At 42.4% G+C, this 12,636-nt stretch overlaps 1 protein-coding gene across 4 annotated transcripts in view; it reads left to right on the top strand.

Moving 5' to 3' along the window:
- Nucleotides 1-12,636, top strand: part of grm1a (glutamate receptor, metabotropic 1a) — a gene marked incomplete at its 3' end in the record, with an annotated part of 33,506 nt that overhangs the window by 6,839 nt on the left and 14,031 nt on the right. The gene's annotated exons all lie outside the window — the stretch shown is intronic.

Raw genomic sequence — 12,636 nt, 5'->3', positions numbered from 1 at the left:
AACACTGAGATTCAGCATCTACAAATGCTATATTATGGGGGGCGAGGGGAGGGGGTGGAGTCCCCAAACCCTTGTAGATTTTACTCGTAAATGGTTGTTAAAAAAGCTGGAATCAGTCGTGCTTTACTGATGTGCATCACCAAGGCAACCACGGGGAATAAAAAGACCACACCAACAGCAATGAATAGAGATGTTTTCCATAACGGTCTGAGATGCACATGGAGGGAACAGAGCCGTGCTCTGACTCCGACTTCTATAGAAATGTCGGATATGTATTCACATCGAGTCAGAATGAAGTAATGGAAGACGAAATGATGATTTATAAAGAGTCTGCGCCTTCATTATGCTCTTGCCTCGGTCAGTAGTGAGTAGCAGCGAGTGAACATCCTATGCATTAGAATGTTCTGAATGTCTTGAGAGACTGAGATTGAACGTCAAAAATTGATTTGGTCAAAATCTGCCTTGATTGTTTATCATCGGCCACAGACTGACCCTGTATTGAAAGTATCGATTCTATCCTATAAACATACTAGCCCTGTTATTATTAGGTTTTTTAGTTATCAAACAGGAAATATCTGGCACCATCTATCCCTAATAAAAAGTAAACAAAAGAGCAGTGTAAAGTTGAAATACTTTAATGTTAACGTTGCAGTATTTAACATTACACTGGCAATTCAATGATGGCATAATGTTATTTTGACATGCTGACAACATTTGTAAATCTATTCATAGCAGATGCATTGGACGCCTGATCACGTCTCCAAATTTCCCTTTTATTTCCATTTAACTAGATCAGTTGCTTTGATTATCCTCCTCTTTTTACTTACTTTGAGCTGCCCCAGCCTTTGAAACATGTTGCTCGCTCCCATCGAGTCAATTTGAACTGAACATCTCGCAGTGTCCTTCCTTATTTGTAACCGGATTGCCAACATGCCCTCAAGCCACGTGGCTACTCTAAGCTGCTAGAATAAAGTCAATGCTGTTCTCCGGTGATTGAGCGGTGACGGAGGTTTTTGGGAGCGCTGGGTGACAGGGCAGTTGTCAGAGGCCGCTACACGAGCGGGACATTAATAAGACAGCTAAAGATGGCAGGATGCGGAGCCGTGGATAAGCAGACTGTGCTGGATATTTGCTGAACACCGCGAGAGTCGCTCTAACTCAGGGCTGTCATCATAAACCAGAGAGGCAAACCGACTGGAGACAAATGTTCCACTGAGGCTGCACATACTACTAATACATTTACAGTTAAAGTGCATATGACACATTAGACACAAGTTTTGCCAAAACATAACATAACATAACATAACACAATTCTATTTAAGATTTTGCTAAAAATGTCACCCCGTTTTCTTTAGTTTGACCATTTTTGTGGTGTTTATAGTTTCACTTCCTTATTGGACACTGACAGGGAGTGACATAGATGGAGGCAAACAATTTCAAACTGTTGCAGTGCCAACAAATGCTGTGTCAATGGGAAATTAGTTAAACGGTTCTGGAACTTTACCTCTATCTATGTCACTTCCTGTCAGTAGCTTAAAGCACCACAAAGTAACATGTCTACCTTAATAAATCCTTTCCGTAGTCCCTCTGGGGGTTATACAAGTGTTAATGGGATGATTGGGGGGGTCTTTCATCTCCCCCTGGTGTCTCTGGCCAGAAAACCACAATTGCAACTTCCCTGCCACACACTAATGGAATCACGAAGAAGAAGCTAACCGGCTAACGGTCAAAGCTAACTGCGGGCTAGCTCCACATTAAAAAGTATTTACAGCCAAGTTTGAGTGAAAAAAGTGTGTAATTGGATGTACAATATCTCTCTCTCCCCTTGTCTTTTCTGTCAGCGTAGTATTTACTCTCACGGACAATTAATGAGTAAAAAAACCTACGATGCTACGACACCTGCAGTGGCGCTTATGGCCTTTAGAGGCATGAGTTACTTAGTGCTGCTTTAAACATTCAAATATTAATTAATTTGCAACTTCACTAAAAATGAAATTATAATCATTACTTACAACTAACTAAGTCATCGTTTCAAAAGCATTAAAACCTGTCATATGCACTTTAAGGCTGCACTATCCGTTCCAGTGAAAAGAGGAGGTGGTTGAGCATAAACTGCTGTTGCTGCAACTTGTTTGTCGCTCGCACAAATACCTCCCACACATCTCAACTGTTCGCACAGTTCAATTATATACATTATATTAACTAACAGGGCTGTGGTCAGTTTTATTTGACCCATCATTTGTAATGTTTTTCAAATTCATCCTACAACAATCAGCGACAAAACATCTTCTTTACCATTGATTCGACCCGGAATTTGCCATCATCAGACGATATTTTTCACTTTATGCAGTGTTTACCAATTACCGTTCACCAGAATACCTTGTGCCTCTAGGTTTTTCCACAGAACTGCTGCGCCTCTGTCTCTCCCCTCTGCCTTCAAGACACTTCCCTCTCATTTACTGCACTGTTTTCCCCATAGGAAACGCAGTGCAGTGCAGTTTGCGTGTAACGTCCTGTTTAAAGCCGCAGCACTCTCTCGCATTTACCCAAACTATTCATTTAAACCATTGTCACGCCGTCCAAGGGTTACGTCCTTTCTCGTCATCCCTCATCCATAGGTCATTGCACAAAACGAGCGTTGTTTTTAGCTTCAGCTCTTAGTCTCCAGGGTTGAACTGCAGCTTCTGGGTCACATACGCAGATAGAGAAGTGACAGGAGAGAGACGGTGCCAAGCCGTGTGTAACTTGGCGTATAGCGCTGCGCCGATGTGACAGACATGCATTAGCTCATCAAAGGGAGACTCCTAATTTATGCTTTCACCTTCAAAGATGCGAAGAGGTGTGAGGATGTGACACAGCGGCGTCTGTCGTCCAAAGATGCTCATAAAAAAAAAAAAAAAGAAGATAAATGGCGTAAGCTAAAGCAGTTAAAGGGTCTTTGTTTTTGTTGCGCAGGAACATGCTCTTCAAACAATGGCCAGCTGTGATGACCCACTTTAGTCCAAATTCATTCTACTTCAAAACGCATTGCTAGTTTATATCTCAGTATGTTCTGAAAATCAATAATGAGATCCACTTGTCCATAAAGTCTGCATATTTCCCATCAGTTTTTGGCCAACAGGTCATTATCAGGAACGACATGCTTGCTAGATTTCTCTCCGCCGTCACTCGGATAGCTCGGAAAACTGGAAAGCATATTTAGTCACGAAATGTCATTGCTTCTGTTTGACTGTCCATTTGTGAGTCTAAAAACTCGGCGTCTTGCTGGTCGTTCCGGGCCCAGGCTGTGTTTGTGTGTGGGAGTGTTTAATGGTGAACAGTGTGAGGAGGCTGACAGTTCTGTGTGAAGCTGTAAAATGGCCACAGTCTCTTTGTGATGTGACCGCAGAGAGCAGCGCTGCCGTGTCTCCCTGGCGATGCCCATGTTCTGTCACAAACACGTTTTGTAATGTCACCTGCGCTGCTGCTGCTGCTGCTGCTACTGATGATGATGATGATGATGATAGGGATTCTGTTTAGCTGATGTGTGACTTCGTGACATCAAGACATTTCAATTTTGCCAACATACAATTTCATATATGAACTCAGGCTTAATAACAATAATAACAATAATAACAATAATGCATTGGTTTTATATAGCGCTTTTCTGCACACTAAAATATGCTTTACATTGCACTATTTGTTCACTCCATACTCTGTGGTGGCAAGCTACTGCTGCCCTGGGGTAGACTGACGGAAGCGAGGCAACCAGTCTGCGCCATCGGCCCCTCCGACCACCACCAACCACTCACTACATTCGCTAGGCTTCCTGTTGTTCCCAAACGGTCTCCCATCCAAGTCCTGCCAGGCCCCTCCCTGCTTAGCTTCCAAGGTCTGACGGGACTGGGCAGAGCAAAGGCGGTATGGCCACAAAAACTTAAAGGCACACTGCGTAATATTTTGATGCTGTTTCCAGCTATGCATAACAAGTTCTCAATGATCAGCTAGACACAGGAAAAGCTAATATTCCTATGGGTTATCAAAGAATGGATTTGTATGAGGGTCTAACACATTTACATCTCATATTTGACTGCCTTAGTCAACATCTCCATGGAGACGAGATGTAGACGCTCACAGCAAAGACATGCGTTTGTTCAGGTATTTTTCAACAAAAACATCATCTGTAGTAAAAGTAATGGTTGTATTTCTGTTATGTTTATTGAGTGAAATGTTACGTAGCGTGGCTTTAAGATGCAAGTGAAGAAATGAAATGTGTGAACTGCTCCTTGCACCGGTATTACACAAAGCAAGCATTCAATTCCGTGCCAATCGTCGCTGTATCCAAGATGATGTGTTGTGGCCGCACCAGAAGAGATTCCGAAAATAATATGTTTTTTTTTTTTTTACTATTGTGCCCTCGTGTCTTCGTGGGTCTTGCATTTATGAATGGCGACACATTGTGCACCCGCCACCCGGCCGCTGGATTGACTCCGGTGTAATTAGCGGCTCTCTGGCTCGGTCCCTCCTCCCGCTAAAGCAGCTCCCAACACTGTTATTACTAAACACCTTTTGCATAAGCTGCTTTTCCGCACGCCACGCTCATTCTGGTCCTGTATTACGGGAACACTTTTGGTCCGGTCCAGTTTTAAATATAAATAATCCCTTGCCACTAATACAACTAATATGCATGCAGTATGTCAATCTGTATATGTTGTGTGGACTGACTGTGAAGCACTTTGGATTGTGGGCCATACATATGAATACGTGTGAAATAATGGTTTTGGCGACGTGCAGCTGTCCTTTCGCCCGTCGCCTCTGAGGTTCTCATCTCTTCCAAATGAAGAAACAGAAAGTGTCATTAGCAACGGCACTTAAAGCTCTGAGGAATATGTGAATGTGCTCTTCGTCTGCAAGCACAAAGGGTTAGAGAGCGCCATGGTCTCGGATTAGTAATGTAAAGGAAGCATCGCATGCAAATAGAAAATTAATCATATATGGTGTGAGAGGAGTCAAGGTTGGAAAAATATATCTTATCGACGGTTTTCACAGAGCGACATTGTAGGAAGAATTTTGCCGTGTTACTTTAAAGCCACACCGCGTAGAATTTTACCCAAAAAATAAAATTGAAATACAAGCTTTTATTTTATGACAGATGTCTTTTCAGCATCGAAAAATTCCTCGAACAAACGTGTGATTTTGCTGTGAGCGGCTCAGCTCTCCCAAGAGATGACATAACTTTACCGGGAGTGGGTACGTCTCCAGCTCGTTTCCATGGAGATGTCGACTAAAGTCAGCAGAATTTGAGATTTAGACAGGTTAGGTTCCCATCCAAATCCATTCTTTTCTCTCTTCTTTTCTCACAGCAGTAATAGCATGTACTGTGTGGAGCTGGTCATTAGGAGCATGTTTTGTACTGATGGCAACAGTATAGTCCAAAATGTTACGCAGTGTACCTTTAAACTTCCCGGAATAGTTCATCTATCTCCGACATTAGAAAATTGATATTGTTCTATTAAAGTGATAGTCTGTAAGTTTGCAAAGTGGGGAGAGATAGAGTGAAATTTGAAAGTATAACAATCAAATACGTCCCCTCTTTAATCAGAAAGCCTGTCTTAGTTTGCAAAATGAGGAGAGCAGGGACAGGATTTTCAAAAGTTACCGATCAGGTACCTGACAGGCTGGTTCACAGGAAAAGCTTGTCTCATTGGAGTGGAGTAAACCTTGCAAAAAAATAATAAATATATATTATTACTTACTTTACATCAAGACCAGGTGGTTAGTTTTGCACATTTTATAACATTTGTAAACATGTAGACTTCCAGACTATCACTTTAAAGTGGTGTTACCAACTGTTAGCGTAAAACTGCTAATAGCTCTTCTCACATTAGTATATTGGAATATTTATAATTGCCATATTTCAGTACTTTGATATTTTCCTTGTAGCAATTAAGCAACAAAGCAGAAAATCGTATCCGTGTTGACATTTAACAAGTGTATTTGGGACGTCCACCACACAACGAGGTTTATTGAAGCTTTACATTTGTTTTCTTTACTTTCACGTCACGTAGGGCGCAGCGGCCATCTTTAAATGATCCGTGTCGGGTTTGGTGATTCCGTCCCAAGTTTCCCAGTCAGAATTACGGAGTCGGCGCGTGTTCCAGTGGAAATTTCCTGGAGATCAACTTGAACGCGGCGTTAATTCGCAATTAATACCCCACTGTTTACCTGCAGAGAGTGACAGAAACCTAACCTGGGACTTTTGTGGGAAAGCTCTTTTAGCTTTAGAATGTAAAACACTGAAACAAATGTGCCCAGATGTGATTCAAACTGAGAGGGTATAAAATATTCAGACAGAGGAGGCAGAAAAAAAAAATGAACTAAACGGAACAGTTACAATGCACCGCCATGATGTTGCCATGACAACACCAATGTACATCATCCACTCTTCAAGCGGACCTTTTGACCTTTTATTAGAAGATTGACATTGCCAGCTCAAACCGGAAGTTTATGAAGGCGAGGTCAGGAGGATGGCGCAGCAGGATTTACTGCAGCTCGGACGGAAAAGACAAAGATACAAGACAGCAATTGCTGGAGATTAGGAGGTGCACGCAGTATGCCCTCACATGACCGGGCGGTGTGTGTTTTGCAGTGTGCGCCGCACTAGAGACCTGATTTGAATATGTGTCCCGTGTTTGTGATGTTAATTGGAAGTAGGTACACACTGTCAAGGACATGGCAGCTTGTCAGATTGAAGCCTTGTGGTTTTGGGAAGTGTTTTTTATAGAGCTTAGATGATAATTTTTTTTTTTTTTGCAGTACATAGGCTACTGTATATTTTTCATTTACTTGATCTTTATTAGGGCTCAAGTGTGAACATACGATGCACTGCACAGATGCAGATATAACATCAAGTTTCATAGCTTTATATTGCATTTAAGTAGACATGTCAAAGAAAACGGACTGAGATATAACATTATTATAGGACTTTGGTCGTTTCTTATACAGCTGAGTTGTATTTCCTGGATTTTATTGCATCATAGAGGGAACACAAAACTGTCATCCACATTTTTAAACTCCTTAATCCATCCCAGGAGCCAGTGATGCTCTCAAAGTGTGCGCTGTGCACCATTGATTTGCATGGCATAGATGAAAGTAAAAGTTTGAATGTTTAATTTTTCCTATTGCCGGCAGAAGGAGCTCCAGGCCAAATAGAGTATTTTCCTGTGACGTCACTTTTCCGATGTCGGACATGATGGCGATACTCACCCATGTACTCACCAATCAAAACAAACAGTACCGCGAAGTTTGAAACAGCAAAATTGTGAATTATTGTCGCGTTCTCGGCTGTCACAATAAATCAGACAGAGAAACTGCTTTGCAGAATTACCGTTTACCCAGAGCTGTGCAAAATAAGAGCGAGCAGACAGAACAATTATCTAAAGAAAGGAGATGATTATGGATTGCAAGCCTCTATCAGAATTTGGATGGGAAAACCTGGATAACATCCGAATTTGTGCAGCTCATGTTGTAGCAGGTACGTGGATTATATGTTTGTGTAGGTTCATTTTTAACAAGACCAATGGTGACATAACATTTTCAATTAGCAAGGGTAACATGACCTCTAGTTAGAGGTGGGAAATTTACCCCCAGAAAATGTTTACACAAATTTCTAAGAGTGTTATGTCGATTTCGTATAAAGAGCATGATATCAAATCACATTGATAAAAAAAAAAAAAATGATTCACCTATGAGGCAAGATTGCGAGATCGCCACTGAGCTAACTGGCATCCGTTTTTTTCTATGAATCTTCATCCCCAATAAACAAACTACTGGTCAACCGTGTGAGAAGTTTTGGGGTCCGACCTCGAGGGTTTATCGCGAAACCGTGCGTGTTTTTTGTCCAAAATTGATAATCCGTCTCATTAATTGGCGTGAGCTGTATCTCCAACATGATACACTTCCAGTTCTGGACCAGATTGATGACGTTCTTGAAAACACCCTATAGGAATCCTAACCAGCCCAGTCTCTCATTCTTTACATAGACTTTATATCAAATATTAATGCTGAGGTACTCAAATGAATGTTTTAGGCGTCAACAAAGCATGATATCTCACCACAGAAGCTTTTTCAGCTCTCCCAGCGAGTGTGATTAGACCAAACTGATCTGGAAACTGAATGCCAGATGCCCTTCCTACGGAAACCCAGTCCATTTATCTGGGCTTGGGTCTCACAAACCGAGTTCACGCATAATATTTAGAGCTGGCATTGCTTTTATTTGAGCGCACACTGGAGTGCTTCTACAAACACGATACATAATTTAGTCAAAGAAATGTTTTATCCCGGTTTGTGGTGGTCGACGGTTAAGTGCTCTGTCAGATGACTACATTTCAGATTGCTTTTTTCTTTGGGATGCGTTCATTTCAAAGAGCCGTTGGAAAACATTTTTTTATAGATGTTTGTATTTCGAAGCAAGTCTGATAAATCTGATTATTTGTGAACTAATAGAGGGGCGCACATTTTGATCAACCCATGGCTCTGAAGCAAAAGTATGTTGTTGCCTGCACTGCTCTCTGTGTCTTCGGCTTGATCAGTCAAAATTGAAATAACTGCATGCGTGCACATCCCTCGCAAACCCCCAAAACTCCTGGCTAACACGGCGTGACAGTTGAGCGCTGTAATGATGTGCGCTGTTTTAAGACAAGCTCGTATCGTCGTATAGTCACCTAACGCTCTCCATCAAACCAGCTGGAGATAATATGCCTTCTCACATCAGAGGCTAATATTCGATGCGGGGACTTTTGGGCTGTGCTCGCCTGAATCGCTCTCTGTTGGCAGTAAAAAAGGAAAAAAAAAGAAAAGAAAAGCCAAACGGATTTTCTCTCAGCAGTGTTCCCGCTCATTGTGGAGAAGAGCGATCTCCCCAACGCAAACTGGGGCACAATGAATAAGTAAAAAGCGGCAGTGTGGATGTGCTTTTAAAGGCTCCTTCCTGCCTCAGCCCAGGCTCCCAGTGTCACCTCCAGAGAGAGCTGCGCTGGAGCTGAGGAGGCATCGCTGAAGTCATGGTTGAGGAGGAGGAAAGGGAGACATCTTATTCATCATATCCTAAACTCAGGATCCGTGATGATAAAAGAAAGACCAATTAGATCGGATTCTTACCTCTCAGGTTTGCCTTTCCAGGTGTGTCCTGCGCTGTCCAGAAAATGAGAGCACATTCTCACATCTGGAGTGACTAATAACCCGTCGCCATCTGCCCGTGACTCATCGTCTCTGGCGCCAGGAGAATAGTTATTTTGCATAGATATTTTATTTATTATTTATTTTTTGCACCGTGCATCCTTTACCTGACGTCGATTAAAACCGCCCCAGTTGAACTTTCCCGTAATGCGTTCGGCACTTCCTCCTTTGAAAGTAGCTCATCCTCCAGGGGAAAAGGCAGCCCGTGATTAAATGTGTGCCCTGCCAATTAATTCATGGCTTCATAAATATACAAATGCTCTATCAAACTGGAAGGAGCTCATCACGACACAGACGCAGACACAGGCAGCTCTCAGTCTGCTGCGTGCTGTCCCGCTGCGGTATAAATTATCCAGATGTTGGCTCCATTCGAAACAATGTCGCATGTAATCAAGTGTCAGGGAGGCATCACAACACCGGGGGCCGGCATATGGCGGGCACAGCTGTGTTCACATGTACACATGTAATGGCTTCACAACACAGATGAATGCGGGGCTGGCAGATAGACTTATGGTGGCAGACAAGCATTTGTGAAAAGGATTTCAGATTCCTCAGTTTACACAGGCGTGCGTGACAGCTGTCATCTAGATAGAAAAATATGTTTTTGTTAAAGCCACACTGCAAAACGTTTCAGGTTATAGGTGGCTGTTTGTCATAAGGAGCTAAACTCTCAAAATGCTAATAAGTAATAAATAAATAACATGCGCCTAAAGCCTCAGCGGTAACACTTTAGAATATGGCACTTACAGTAATTAAATAATATTAGTGGTACTTTTAGGTACATGCAGTGGTAACTAATAGATAAAAAGGCTTGTTAATCTGTGGTACTTACAGTGGTAATTACTAGTAATTATGTGGTACATCTATAGTACTTCCCCTCCTGGAACTGCCACCTTAACGTGGTGGAGGGGTTTGAGCACCTGAAGGATCCTAGGAGCTCTGTTGTCGGGGGCTTGGTGCCCCTGGTAGGGTCTACCATGGCAAACGGGTCCTAAGTGACGGGTCAGACAGAGAGCGGTTCAGAAGCTCCTTATGAGAGACCAACAGGCCCGTTTAATCGTGAGACTGTCCTCCCATGGACCCACCACCTGCAGGAGGAGCCATGAGGGGCTGGTGCAATGTGATTTGGGCAGCTCCACCGGCGGCCCCCACGACCCGGCAATGGACAAGTGGAAGGAAATGGATGGATGGATGGATGGATGGATGGATGGATGGATCTATAGTACTTATTGTGGTTATTCAAGGATACTACTCCTTGGTAGTAAATGTGGTACTTCTAGATACATTCAGTGGTAATTTCTAGAAATCATGTATGATTTAGTGAATATTGTATGACTATAAAACAACATAAAGGAAACAAGGTTCTTGGAATAAGTAGTACAGAACTACAGAAGACTGTAGCAATACAGAGATTACCATTTAAAAACAAGTTTCATGCACAAGGAAAACACTGTAATCAAAACAAAGAAACGTGTTATTAAATGATTGTTTTTATTTTGTATTATAAAGTCATCATTATCATAAGCAACAATCATATCGGTACCAGTTACCATAACCCACTTTTATGCCAATTCTTACTATATATCACTGAGTGTCTAGGACTTACCTCTAAAAGTACCCAGTAACTAATACTTGAAATATCTGGTAGCTTCAATTCTACGTACTCATTACTTGCCAGTAAATATCTAGTACTTACATTGTTATAATATATAGAAACTACCACTTTAAGTGTTACTACTGACGTTCACTATGAAGTACCACTGTAGTTACCTAAACTTACCACTGTAAGTACCTGGTATTACTATGTAAGTACCACAGTAACTACCTAGGAGTTACCGGGCCGTATTCTAAAGTGTTACTCAACGGTCAGTGGCTCAGTGGTAGAGCAATTACTGTAGTTTTGTTTCAGTCCCAGCTTATTTCAGTCCGATGTGATACCGATACTTAGGCTCTGGGTGAGTGCCGATGTCTATATAAGAGTCCATACCCACGGGGTGTGATTAGCAAGAACCGAGAAGTCTGTTAAAAACACTCCGGGCCTGATACACTAAAGCCAGGTGCTACATTGCAAGTACTACTTAGAATTAGCACAAGCTATTTTCTACAGTAACAGTAATGTGCAGCACCAGGGTTTCAGACAGGATCTTGTCTGAGTAAGTCAGACTTGTAGACTACCGAGCTGAAGTGCTTGGAAACCCACTCATGCAATCACCACACTGCAAAAGGATCAAGTGAAGTGACATTAAAATCATTCACTATCACTTTCACGCCGTGCAACATTTTTTGGGGCGTATTTTAAGCCTCCACCAACCCTTTCTTCTTCAGCCATTGAAGCAATTTTCAAGCTGTGGAATCATAATCTGTGTCACACCTAACACTTTACCTTTTTTGATGTTTTATTGAAGATAATAATAGAAGCTACAGTGCCATTGTACAGGCTTTCCTCCTATTAGATTTGTGTCGCAAGTGAGTGCAAAGAAGTATTCGTTTTTGTCCAATTTCATCTCATTTCTTTGGGTATTGGGTCAGTGCCCGGCAGCCTCCTGTTGGGACGAGGCCAGTTACTCTTATAGTACTTCATCAATAATTTTGCAGTGCATTAAACTGATTTGGCCACAGTTAATGCTTTTATGCGGCGTGTGCGGTGTAGCTGAGTTCAGAAGTGCTAGTGTGTGTGTGCGTGTGTGTGTGTGTGTGTGTGTGTGTGTGTGTGTGTGTGTGTGTGTGTGTGTGTGTGGTCTGGGTGAGAGGGAAGAGAGGGACAGAGACAGTATTCACTCGGAGCCAATGAGGGAAATGTGACTGGGCCCAATGCGATTCACGTGTCCCCAGTCTAAACTCAATTAGGTGGGGAGAGGAGTGACTCAGCGCTCTGCTTTGCTACTGTAAATATAGAGGAGGGAGGGGGGGGATGTTAGGCTTAATTTAATGCCTCCAAAGCCAAAAGTAAAATCATAAGCAAAAAGGATTTGTCCCCTGACATGTATCTTGACTCGGATTCGGGGGAAAAACTTGTTTTGGTGGTGAGAGCTGTGCAAAGTAGAAACAATTGTGCGTTCCCACAAACTGATCCAAACGTTCTTCATCTCTGCTAGTGCCAATGCACGCTGCCCTTGTGTCCTTGGGCAATACACTGTACCTTTTTTATTGCATATGTCAGATATGAATCATTGAAAGTAGGAGCAGTTTGATGACTGTCACCTCCACTATTATTGCAGCTTTTACCATAGCTCAAATCGTCCGTCCGTCCTTCTTCCTTATGTTTTGCCTCTGCTCAATCTGCTCATCTCACATGAATTACGGCGGGTCAAGACAAAGCAGATGAGCGATCGCCTTAGTCTTGTTGTCCCTGCGTACTGCCGGCCCGCATGCCTGTATTACTTTTGAACGATTGCTTACTGACATCGTTTCCTTCACAAA

This window comes from Gobius niger (assembly GCF_951799975.1).
Source record: "Gobius niger genome assembly, chromosome: 15".
Classification (NCBI taxonomy): Eukaryota; Metazoa; Chordata; class Actinopteri; order Gobiiformes; family Gobiidae; genus Gobius; species Gobius niger.
The sequence above is the reverse complement of the archived record's forward strand: the minus strand, read 5'-3'. Positions and strand labels throughout refer to the sequence as shown.